Source organism: Phoca vitulina, unplaced genomic scaffold (assembly GCF_004348235.1).
Source record: "Phoca vitulina isolate PV1807 unplaced genomic scaffold, GSC_HSeal_1.0 scaffold4, whole genome shotgun sequence".
NCBI classification, from domain to species: domain Eukaryota; kingdom Metazoa; phylum Chordata; class Mammalia; order Carnivora; family Phocidae; genus Phoca; species Phoca vitulina.
Genome location: NW_022589707.1, coordinates 7369211 through 7382101, shown reverse-complemented (window position 1 = coordinate 7382101; position 12891 = coordinate 7369211). Strand labels below are relative to the sequence as shown.

At 39.0% G+C, this 12891-nt stretch overlaps 1 protein-coding gene and 1 non-coding gene across 3 annotated transcripts in view; one reads left to right on the top strand and one right to left on the bottom strand.

The window, feature by feature from the left end:
• The window catches only part of KDM7A (lysine demethylase 7A), an 82816-nt gene that overhangs the window by 49761 nt on the left and 20164 nt on the right, over window positions 1-12891 (bottom strand). Inside the window, exon 1 of one of the 2 annotated variants that reach the window (XM_032401462.1) lies at window positions 4917-6509. The exons of the other annotated variant lie outside the window; for it this stretch is intronic. The gene's annotated coding sequence lies outside the window, so the exon portion shown is untranslated. Of the gene's footprint in view, window positions 1-4916; window positions 6510-12891 lie in introns of those variants that run through there. 2 annotated transcript variants of the gene reach the window in all.
• Window positions 4750-4850, top strand: LOC116631206. The gene has a single exon (XR_004299137.1). It is a non-coding gene; the product is annotated as a U6 spliceosomal RNA (small nuclear RNA).

Here is a 12891-nt window from a genome sequence, read left to right as displayed (position 1 = left end):
CAAATTAAAACTGCAATATAATAACACAATACACCCACCAGATTGGCTAATACTAAAAAGTCTGATGACAAATGTTGAAGTGATGTGGAGCAGTGGAAACTTTCATATACTGCTGGCTGAAGTAAATCTAATACAGCCATTTTAGAAAACAAATTTGCAACAAACCGAAAGAACTGTATTCTATGACCAAGCAATTTCTCTTTAGGTAAAAATATCTTAGAGAAACTCATGCACATGTGCACCAGGATACCTACCTACACAGGAATGGCTACAGAATCATTATTTGTAAGAGTCAACAGTAAAGTGAATGAATTCTAGTAAATTCTCACAGTTATAGTACATACAAATACAAAAATCAAAGAACTATAGCCCCATGCAATATATGAACAAATTCTATAAATGAGTGTTCAGTGTGTTAAAAAAAAAAAAGAGAGAGAGAGAATATATACAGTGTACTCTATTCATAAAATTCAAAATCAGGCAAAGCTGTACTACGGTGCTTAGGGATTACATTAAAAAGAAAGCAGGGAAGAGAGAAATCATAATTGTAGGATCATGGTTTCCTCTAGGGAGCTGCAATCTGGAAAGGTCTGTCTTGGGGTCCTGGGTGGTTGTTATATGTTTTGTAATTATTCATTAAGCTGACGATTTATGTTTTAGACTAGTTTTTGTGTTATTTCATAATTAAAATGCTTTTAAGCATAAAATTCTATTCTATTTTTACAATCATGTAAAAAAATTGAACAAACAAAAACTTTAAAATGTAGCAATCTAACAACTATAACAAAATATCAAAAAAAAAATCTTAGCAATATCTGGATATCCCAAAACAAGCCTTTCATGTGTGAACTACATCCAGTACATTTGCTACCATGCAGTCTTTGAGAATCTGAGTAGAGCTCACTGCAATCAAAACAAAAAAGCCAAAACCAGCTGTCAAAAATAACATGACATTGCCATTCAAATATTCAATCCCTGTAACTGAATCAAGTAAACGCAATTCACTTTTGAGTAGAACTGAAACTTGCTTTATTTTTATTTGTCCAATTTAAATTTATTTCATTTATTTCCATAGAAAGCAAAAGGTGAATATACTGTTTAAAAAGCTTTTTTAAATAAATTTTATAAAATATTTTATTTATTTGAGGCAGAGTGAACGAGAGAGAAAGAGCAGGGGGAGAGGCAGAGGAAGAGGGAGAGGCAGACTCCCCGCTGAGCAGGGAGATCATGACCTGAGCTGAAGGCAGATGCTTAACCAACTGAGCCACCCAGGCGCCCCAAAAAGCTTTTTTTTTTAACTGAAAGACTATCAATTTCCAATCCAATAAAATAAGCCCTAGGCAAAATTTTCTACACATTTATGTACCATGTCCTGGGTCCACAGTTTCTTATACCCAAAAGGGTTTCTACAACCCAAAGAAAAGGTTAAAAATCACTGGATAGGTGGGGCACCTGGGTGGCTCAGTCGTTAAGCATCTGCCTTCGGCTCAGGTCATGATCCCAGGGTCCTGGGATTGAGCCCCGCATCGGGCTCCCTGCTCGGCGGGAAGCCTGCTTCTCCCTCTCCCACTCCCCCTGCTTGTGTTCCCTCTCTCGCTGTGTCTCTGTCAAATAAATAAATTAAAATCTTAAAAAAAAAAAAATCATTGGATAGGGGATCCAAACTTCCAAATTTCAAAGCTTACATACAAAACTATAGTAATCAAGACTGTGTGGTACTAGCAGAAGAAGAGACATACAGAATGCAACAGAGTTGAGAACTCAGAAATAAACCCTCACATTTAGATCAATTGATTTTCGACGACAATGCCAAGACCCTTCAATGGAGAAAGAATAGTCTTTTCAACAAATAGTCCTGAGACAAACACACATGTAAAAGACTGCACTTGGACCCGCACCTTACACATATACAAAAATTAACTCAAATGGATCATACACCTAAGAACTAAGTAAGAACAAAAACTATAAAACTCTTAAGGCAGAAGAGTAAATCTTTGTGGCCTTGAATTAGTATCAACCCCAAACACACAGGAACAAAGGAAAAAATTGATAAATTGGACATCACACTATAGCCTGAAGGTTTCTGTTTTCTCAGCTTAGTCTGGTGTGAGAAAATCACCTGAGTATGGAAAGTGTGGGGAAAGAAAGATGTGAGGTGTAAGGAGCTAGGAAAGAAAGTATAAAATCATTGGTCTGAAGAATGAAAGACTAACACGGTAACATTGCCAGGCAGGGTTGAGAGTCCACCTGAGGTCTGTGATCATAAATTCCAAGTGAAACTACTTCTGCACAGATGTGTGATATTTTTTCAGCAATGTTCAACACAGGCCCAAAGGAGGAGGCTGGGTCTGTCCAGAGTTGGAGTTTTGTGGACAAAGACCAGAAAGAGAGCTGAGGATATTCACAGGGAAGTTAAGATAATGATGGACCCTGTGATCCGAGCTGCTGGACGAAAAGGACATGAAGACTGAAGAGGTAGTGAGAAAACAGTGAGATGCTGAGGGATCTCTATGCATTCCTAACACTAACTCAGTGGAGGCCTTGAACAGGTGATCTGTAAGGGGCAGAGATTATGCTCAAATAGTGGAATGTTCAGAATCTGAAATATCCAAGGTAGTATATTCCTTAACAGTGATAAATAAGGTTTAAGTGTAATAACAGTAGGCTAAGATGGAGCAAAGAAAGGGTCATGAGAAGAAAGTGAGATGTATGAGAGCTATCTCTGTATTCAGTGAGAGTTCCAAACCAAGCCTCTCTTTGAAAGTGAGGTTCATTAGGTGTCAGTAGTAAGGGCTGCACTTCAACCAGAAGAGAAACTCAAAGTCACAGAAGCCAACTTGACACTTCCAGAAACTCAGATTTGTCTCGTCATACCTTGACTATGGCCACATTCCTCATTCTTAAAAAGTGATGGCTACACCAAATTAAGTAAGAAAGCAATGTTAGATGTGTCCTGGAAAATCTAAACCAGCATAGAACATAAACTCATCTATCAATATCTAAGATATATTATTAAGGACGACTTCCACAAGGCTTAGGGAAGAAGAGAGAGGATAGAAACATTCAAATTAATTCAGGACACTTTGGGCAAAATTTAGCTAATAATCCTCAAAGGTCCCTGGTTCCTCTCTCTAGCTTCTACTCTTCAGCCCCCATCCTCACGACAATATAATCTCTTATACTAAAATGTTAGTGATGTCTTCAGGTTTTGACAATTATAAACATTCTAACAACAATTATTTTAAAGTTTCAGAATTTAATAGTAAATTTGGTACATTAACTAATTTTTTATGACAACTTAGTAAATTGATAAATAAGTAAATGTTAAAAACTCCTTAATCATATAAAATTTTTAAAAATCAAATTAAACATGAAAATTAAATGTTCCTAAACCAAGAAGTTTATTTCAGGTCTTTGAAGGACACCAAACGGAACTACCACATACATTTCAGTTTCTCTCCCAGAGGGAGGGATAACTTCTCCCACCCCTCACCATACATTAAAAGAATTCTACAATCACCATAGCTTTAACAGGCATGTTAAAAGCAAATATAATAGGACACACAACATGTAGAATTCTGAAAGCAAAATTTGTAAGAATCACTTTCAACCCTTTAGTCTCTCTCACTCCCTTTATTTCTCTTATAAAACTTTCCTTCATATACAAATCGCCCTACTTTTTCCTAACAGCAAAATGTTCAATGTTTATTAGACCAGTGTGTGTAAATGTGTGTGTGTTGGGGTGGTTTTCTATAGGGGTGACAATCTGACCTTTGCTGAATAGCTTCCATCTATAGAAGAACAGCCCAATTACCAAGTGGTGAGTGGGACAGTGACAACTTTAGCACTTTCTATTGTCTTAATCTTCTGAAATTGTTGCTTAGCTGGCTTTTTTTTTTTTTTTTTTTTGGACACTTGACAAGAACAGAATTGAATTAATGACTAACCAGAATTCCGTAGGATCTGCCAAACATTCTCTTTTTTCCTTTTGGATAATGCTCCCATTTATATTCTCTACTCTTGTTGTTGAAAGGGTGGGTGGCCAAATTCTTTAAGATCTTACTGTCCTGTGGACTTGATTAGATATTCCTCTGGCTTCAAATTCTCTCCCCATTCTTCACCAAGCAATCCACACTATCTAGTCTTCAAAGCCCAACTCAAATTCCAAATTCTTCACTGGATCACCCATAGAAAGTCCTATGACATTTTATCGATACACATTTCCACATATTGATATTAAGCTATTTTATATACTCTATCCTGAATTGAGCTCAAGAATTCTCTCAGTACCAAGTACAGCCTGCCCACAACACCATGATCTCAGTAAATTTTTACTGATTATTAACTGTGCAGAAAACCTATTCGAAAACCAATACATTGTGGTAAAGCTACAAGCAACGTTTATTTTAAAAGTCCATTCAGCTTCAATTTTTTTAAGAATTTGGTATAGGAACTAAAGGCAACAAATAGTTGGTAAAAAGGGAAAGATCTTTCCACCTAAGAATTAGTAGATTTCTCATCTATCCTTGGATGATAGAAGGCTATAGTAATGAAATTCATTCATTTAAAGTTTTCCTTCCTTACAAAAGTTTTTACCTAGGTATCCAAAGTCCACCTTCTTACCCAAAGCACCAAACTACTGACTGCAACCTCCAAGGTCCCACACTAACACCATCAAAGAGGCTGGGGAGTGGCTTTTGAGGTGAGCTACCTCCAGAACATAGAGGATAGTTTAAAACCTGCTCTTCAGTGCTCACTTCAGCAGCACATATACTAAAATTGGAACGATACAGAGAAGATTAGCATGGCCCCTGCGCAAGGATGACACGTAAAACCTGCTCTTCATATTTCCTTGTATATCCTAACTCTGGGGTCAGTTGGGCTCTTGGGACAGCTATAAGCCAGGCAAGACCTACCCAGCCTAGTTCCTTGCCACGAGATTAAACAAGTGCCAACTAGCTTCAGTGAAATGCACAGATTCTGGAATTAGAAAGACTTGGTTTGATTTTTAGCTCTGGTAGTTTTGACTCTGAGCAAGTTTCTTCATCTCTCTGAGCAGGAGTCCCCCTAGGATTAAACAGAACAATGTGTGAAAATATGTAAGGCACAGGGCTCGGCAAATAGTAAGCAATGGCACAGTAAATATTTTAAGTAATAAATGGTAGCCACTAACGTTATTACATTTCCATTAGATAGCAGTCAGAGCTTATAGAGCTCTGGGCTTATTTATGAGGTTTGAACCTAAGCAGGAAACTTGGCTTAATATTTTTTCTTCAGGATGGCTGTTCAGAGCACACTTCAGATACTCAAATGGCCATTCTTAAAGGGGTGGGGGAGAGAAAAAGATAATTTGTTTTCAATTTTTTATTAATTTTGATGGTTGAGTTCTCTGAAGTCGGCCTACGTTGGAATCCCGGCTACTCTACTTGTTAGTTGTGTGACTTTGGGCAACTTTGCCTGTTTTTGTCTTATTTGTAAAGATGGAGATAATGGTATTTGTCTCCCTCAAAGAGTTAATAATAAAATTAAGTTAATATACATAAAATGTTTAGAATGAAATTGTAGAACAAGTTTTGCTGGTCCAGAAACCTTATTTTGCTAACCAGTATTGACTTAATAGACTGACGCTCCTACTAAAAGTACAAGGAAGCCAATAGGCATTTCCACTTTTAAATTACGTTCTGTGCAGTGTGTTAACCCTGTGATACTTTATTACCAGATATCAGCTAAAGTGAAATTTTACTTTACTATAAATTTTTATAATTTGCACATATGAAAATCAAACTTGTAATTTATGATTAACTCTGTGGTTCTGAAAAAGCCCAACTTCTGTTATTTTCTTGCTAACATATAAAACTATTTTCATAAAATTAAGTGTTTTTCTTTTAAGGTGAGCATGGCGTATTTCAACTTTTGTGAAGATATTATTTTTGACACATTAAAGCCATTTACTGGCGTATTATGTGCTTAACCATGTTTAATGAGGGTTTTGAATGAAATGCATACTCTGAACCAAATTCCTTCAGTTCATAATAATCTCAGAAAATTCGACACTTTTTCTGCCTCAGACAGCTGGCTGACACTTCCAAATGCTCCAGGGCTTCCAAACTTCTTTCTGACCCGCTGACTAAGAACATCTCTGTTACCAGAGAATTGAACAAAGAACATGAGAGAAAAATAAGGAGGTTGAAGAACCAACAGGTGTGCTCACTGGTACAAAACGCACCCCACCACTTAAAACCCAAACTTTCTGTAACAAGCTTCTAGCAAAACTTGTTCCAAGGTAAACTTGTAAAATATACACACCAAATACATTTTAAATGCTGATACATTACACTGCTTGCTTCCTGAGTGCAGAAAACAAGTTCCTTCTGCTTGTCACTGGGTGACATCTAAGTACAGAGTAGGCAATGCAAATGGTAAACGGATTAAATGGATCTTTACAAATAAGTACAAATAAACTATTCTCCCAAGAGGGCAATAATTTCTTTTTTTTTAAGATTTTATTTATTTGGGGCACCTGGGTGGCTCAGTCGTTAAGAGTCTGCCTTCGGCTCAGGTCATGATCCCAGGGTCCTGGGACCGAGCCCCGCATCGGGCTCCCTGCTCAGCGGGAAGCCTGCTTCTCCCTCTCCCACTCCCCCTGCTGTGTTCCCTCTTTCGCTGTGTCTCTCTCTGTCAAATAAATAAATCTTTAAAAAAAAAAAAGGCTTTATTTATTTATTTGTCAGAGAGAGAGCCCAAGCAGGGGGAGTAGAGGCAGAGGGAGAAGCAGGCTCCCCACCGAGCAGGGAGCCCAATGCAAGGCTCCATCCCAGCACCCCGGGATCATGACCTGAGCCAAAAGCAGGTGCTTAACTGACTGAGCCACCCAGGCATCCCAAAGGTAATAATTTCTATTAGAATGTTCTAAAGAAAGGAAAGATGCTTTAAATTTCTGAAATACCGAAAGAGCTAAACATATTTACCTTTCACCATCCTGTGGTCATTCCACTAGCCATTCAACCTCTTAAGCTAATACTCGTATTTCTCTTTGGCAACCTACTTTCTGCCTGTCTGGCTATGTATGAGGTACATCTGTAGAAATAAGGGAGGCTATGATGTAAACGATGCCCAGTGGATATGCCATTTCATGGACACAGACTATATTTCTATCTTTACCAGTGAAACAGCAAACAAATGCCATCCCCAAATGAGTATTATATGAAAATTTAAGGGGCACCTGGGTGGCTCAGTTGGTTAAGCGTCTGCCTTCAGCTCAGGTCATGATCCTGGAGTCCCTGGATCGAGTCCCGCATCGGGCTCCCTGCTCAGCGGGGAGTCTGCTTCTCCCTCTGACCCTCCCCCCTCTCATGCTCTCTGTCTCTCATTCTCTCTCTCAAATAAATAAATAAAATCTTAAAAAAAAAAAAGAAAATTTAAGAACCCTGTAAATTATCCTGGGGGAGAAAAACTTGCCATGTCGATAAAGGATAAAGAGTAGCAATTTCATAAAGGTTTGCTTGGCAATGTTCTTTTTTTTTTTTTTTTTTAATTTTATTTATTTGAGAGTAAGCGAGAGAGAGCAGAAGAGGGGGTAGGGTCACAGGGAGAAGGAGACTCCCCACTGAGCAGGGAGCCCGACGCGGGGCTCAATCCAGGGACTCCGGGATCATGACCCGAGCCGAAGGCAGTCGCTTAACCAACTGAGCCACCCAGGCGCCCCTGGCAATGTTCTTCAGTTAATGAAGGAATTTAAAAGTAGGTTATCAGTATGCATATCAATATATACACTACTGCCTTCATGTATTTCTGACTGATAAATTTTACCTAATAACCGTAATAAGTAAGAAACATTATGTAAAAATTTATTCTAAAGCAACCTAAATCTAGAAGTACATGAAATGTTTGCTGAATCTAGTTCCCTGCTGTGGAATGCAAGACTTTAAAGTATTAATATTTCAAGAAAACTTTTTCTAAGCTCCTTTAACACGCAGACTATTTGCGGCTCCCAAACCTGGCTGTGCAACAGAATCCCCTGCAGAGCTTTTATAAGCTGCTAGGAGGCAGCCTTTCAAAAGAATGACTAAGCTCTGTAGGAAGAAATAGAGAAAGATCTTTAAGATACGCTGGAAAACAACAAAAGCCAGGTGCAGGACAGTCTGTATAACACCCCACCCCCAACCAACCACACGTGCATGTCTGTAAACGCACGCTGACTCTAGTCGGCAACAACATAAAAAGAATTGGTGAAAGTGGCTGCCTCTGGGAAAGAAACTGGGAATGGATGCACAATGGAGAGGGACAATTGCTTTTTACCATATAACCTTCTACATCTTTTGTGCTGTGCATTGCTTATTTTTAAAAAGAAAAACACATCCTTGAGCCCACCTTAGATCTACAGGGAAAAGTTAATGGGTGGGGCCCAATAATCTTTATTTTTAACAAGTTCCCCAGGTAATTCTTTTGCAGCCAGCTCAGCAAAGAAATGGTATTTGGGCACAGAGGCTAGCACAATACCTTATTTACAGCTGCTTCCTATGGAAACTTGGTTACTCCAACTAGACTTTCAGTTCCTTAAAGACATAAGTAATATTTAATAATTCAGAATTTCCTATTCCCCACAGATCTACCTGAAGTTGATTACATAGGGGATGCTCACAAAATATTTACTGATTGACACAAAGCAGGAATTCCAAGCACATCTGGGAGGCATTAGTTTGGGCTACTATCCCGAAGCCTGTTTAAATACGAATTCTGCAAATATATAGGGGTAGAAAATGGATGTGGGGGGGGGAATAAGTAACTGATGAATTCTTCTTTTGAGATCTCATTTTGAAATGTCCGATGAATTTTTCTTTTGAGATCTCATTTTGAAATGTCCATTAGTTTATGTCAATGAAAAAGGATGCAGTATTCTTGACTATTTAGTTTCAGTCACAGGTATAATCCTGTTGTACAGAAAGGGTCCCTGTTTATTACAGATGTATATATTATGACCACTTATTTTGTTTTCCTTTCATGTAGCTCCTAAGTGTCCCTATCTTGATTTTCCAAGTAGGGTATCTATTGAAAGAACAGATAGATTAAATAGATTATAAACAGAAATGGATTTTTAAAAGATGAACCAACAGCCATCAGAAACATTTCAACCCAGTTGACAGTCCTATTTCCCATTATGAGTATGGGAAGGAAAGCTATATATTCCTAGGGTCTAATGACACCTACAGAAGATTTAATATATTCAGGGCTAAGAGATCACACCCTGGGATAAAAGATAACAGCAAGTCATAAACTTTTACACTGAAGACACTTAGTGATGAGTCAGCCACAAAAGACAGAAGTCAACTCAAACAGATCTAGTTCCTTCGTAACCTTTTTCCTCCTGTAAAATCTTCAGTGCCCGCATCTACAGGCAGAGACCACACATTCTATGCTAAGCCATGAGAAAGGATTCTATTAGAGAACTTCTTGTTAGGATCTAAAGTAGCATTGTGAGGAGGACCACTAACATCCTTAGCAAGCTTCTTCATTTTCAATGACGGATGAGCTGGAATAGGGCTCTGAACCACAGAAAGCTTGACATAATCCAGAACAAATGACCCTACATGGAATTTCATGTTTTATCCAGAAGATCTGAGAGAATTTCAATTCAATTAAAAATCAGAAGTATCCATCAAAAGTGAAATGGGGGCACGTGGGTGGCTCAGTCAGCTGATCATCTGACTCTTGATTTCGGTTCAGATCATGATCTCAAGTCCTGGGATCAAGCCCCATGTGGGGCTCCACACTCAGCAGGGAGTCTGCTTGAGGATGCTCTCTCTCCCTCTTCCTCTGCTCCTCCCCCCTCCCCAACAGGCTCTCTCTCAAATAAAATAAATCTTAAAAAAAAAAAGAAGTGAAATGGGTAGCCCTGAGTTGTCCAGAAAAGCTTAACAGCAAAGACTGGACCATCCTATTTCAAATCCTGTAAGTAAGGGTAATTTAAAACATTATGCCATAAAATTTGCCTTGACTAAGTTTCTCTGGCTGTGTATTTAGAGTCTCTCAAATGGCGTCAGTGTTAACATTCCTTCCATCAGTTATTTATTATTCCATTTATGCACAATTTAAATTGCACTTCCAGAAACATCACTTTTTGTTTCTGCTGGGCACTTTCATCTTTATTAGCACTTCCTCTTTTGATAACCCAGTTTTGCCATGTGTCATGTGGGTTTATCATTGGGAGACAAGGAAGCAGCAAAACAACATGCTTTCCTGTCTGTGTATGAACTGAAGAACAGATGTGCACCTGCTATTTACACACAGATTCGCTGACCACATATGGAAGAGCTAGCAGCAAAGACTGTACTTTATGCACAGTTAATATATCACGGTAGCTAAAATTTGAATTATGTTACTGGGAAACTAGTGTTATTTAACTGAACCACAGAAGAAGAAATATGTATTTGGTCTTGATCCCTGGTTCCTGGCCCAGGAGTGCAGAAAACCCTTGTTAATTTCCTGATAAGAGTAATGCCTTTTGTTATTCCTAACAAGCTCCCTTCAATCAAATGGTGCCTGAGTTTATGCTAATGAGATGACTTTTGGTGGCCTCCTAGAGAGCTTCAAGATGGGGACTGGTTGCCAGAGGAAGCAACCATGTGATCAGAGGGTTGTAACTTTTAGTCCCACTCCCAACCTCCGAGGCCGGGATAAGGACTGGGGATTGAATTAATGACCAATTGCCAATGGCTTAATCAGTCATGCCTATGTAATGGAACCTCCATAAACCCTAAATGAAGGGGTTTGGAGCCCTTTGGGGTTGGTGAATACATCCACATACCAGAAGATTGGCACATCCCAAACCCCAACAGGACAGAATCTCCTGCATATGGGACTCTTCTGGACCTCGCCCTAAGTACCTCTTCATCTGGCTATTCATTTGCAACCTTTTTAATATCCTTTATAATCAACTGGTAATACTAAATGTTTCCCTGGATTCTGTGAGCCATTATAGCAAATTATCAAACCTGAAAAGGGGGTCATGAGAACCCCCATTTGTAGCCACATCGAACAGAAGTGTAGGTTACCGAGGAACCCACTATTTGTGACTGGTGTCTGAAGTAGGGGGACAGTCTTGTGGGACCAAGCCCTTAAGGACTAAACCTTAAGTGGGTTCTGCACTAACTCCAGGTAGTTAGTGTCAGAATTGAATTAAATTATAAGACACCCACTTGGCATCTGCAGAGAACCGGGGAATTGCTTAGTGTGGAAAATCCATACATTTGGTGTTAGAAGTGTTGTAAGCAGAGAAACAATTTTCCTTTACATGGTAACTGAAATCTGTACATATCAGAACCGTGCTAAGTGAGGACTGCCTATACAGCATTCTCCAAAAGAGCATTTCTTAAACTGTCCCACAGGAGTTAAGGTTACTCACAGAAGGATTCCATAGTCAAATAAGACTCCATAAGAAGCAAGACACACCATATCACTAGCCCAGCCATCTGAGTGTCTTCTGGGTAAAATTACCTATGAGCCAGGACTACTCTTATTCACCAGGCAGAGCTTCTGTCCCAGGGTAACAAGAATTCAAAGCTACTCTCCAGCTTCACAAGCACTCTGACTTTAAAAATTCTAACCTTGCCTGCCAAACCTATTTAAATGGTATCTGCCAAATCCCTTTTGCATAGCTTGACTCCATTCCTGGTGGTTCTCATCCTATCACAAATGTAACAGAATGACAGAGTGGGCAATTTAAGAAGACCTGTTGTCTCATTCCCCACTGAAATCTTAAGTTTCTCTCCAATTACAAAAACACAGAAAATTAGAAGCAGTATGTAAGAGAGAGCAGGAAAGCATAGCAAGGAAGGAGATGAAACATTACCAGTAAGTACCTCTGGTCTGGGGCAATTTAGTACACACACACGGTCCCACACATACCCGCAGTCCATACAGCACAGCAAACCAAGGTCCATGACGCTTAGTCATCATAATTAAATAGTGCAATATTCTCTACGAGAGCAGAATGTATCCACCCAAATCCTTCTACAAGTAATTGACATATGAGGAATATCTACCTCCTGAGCAACTTTTCTGAGGACATTCAACCACATTTCACAAGGAGAATCTTCAGTTAGAGGAAAATTTTATTCCAGCAGACCACATCATTCCTCAAAGATGGCAAAGTGGTGGCTAGTTTTTATATGCTGATTAATCTGTGAAAGGTTAATACTTCATTGCAATTGTACCCATGCTAAAGGTTACGTATCACTACACAGAATGTTTCTAGCATTTGAAAAAGAAGGAATCTGAAAAGAATAAAGAAAGGGAGAAATAAAACAGGAGCAAACAGCTTCAAAGTAAAAACATATCACACATAAACTTAAGGGCAAGACATTTTTTCCACATAGCAGAACCAGAAAACTATTCAATGAGGTAAGTAAGCAGCTTCCAGATTCTACTTTGTAGGTCACATTCCCAGTACATCTGCACATAGATACAAGTAAATGAATGCACACTTATTACACAGTCATTAATACACAAATATGACCATCACGTAAAAAATCTGTTATCTGCTATTTAATAAAGGGAATCCAAACTCTACTTTCAAACCCAGTCTCTCTCATTTATGACCCTTCTTCTCATTAATAATTTTCTACTCCTTTAGGCTGGAGTCTCCAAGAAGCAGATCCTGATACATAAATCTGAGTGCAGATGCTCACATGGCAGGTGATCCCCAGAAACACGAGGAGAGGCATGTCAAAGTGAGACTGGAAGAAGCCATAATGCGTATGTACCCTAATGAGCATTTACCCCTTTGGGGACATCTGGAAGACTATGTAGAAGGGGCCTGGTCCGACCCAAGGGAAGAGGAAGCAAGATTATTTATCCAGTTTCCCAAAAGACAATGGTAGATGGGCTATCCTA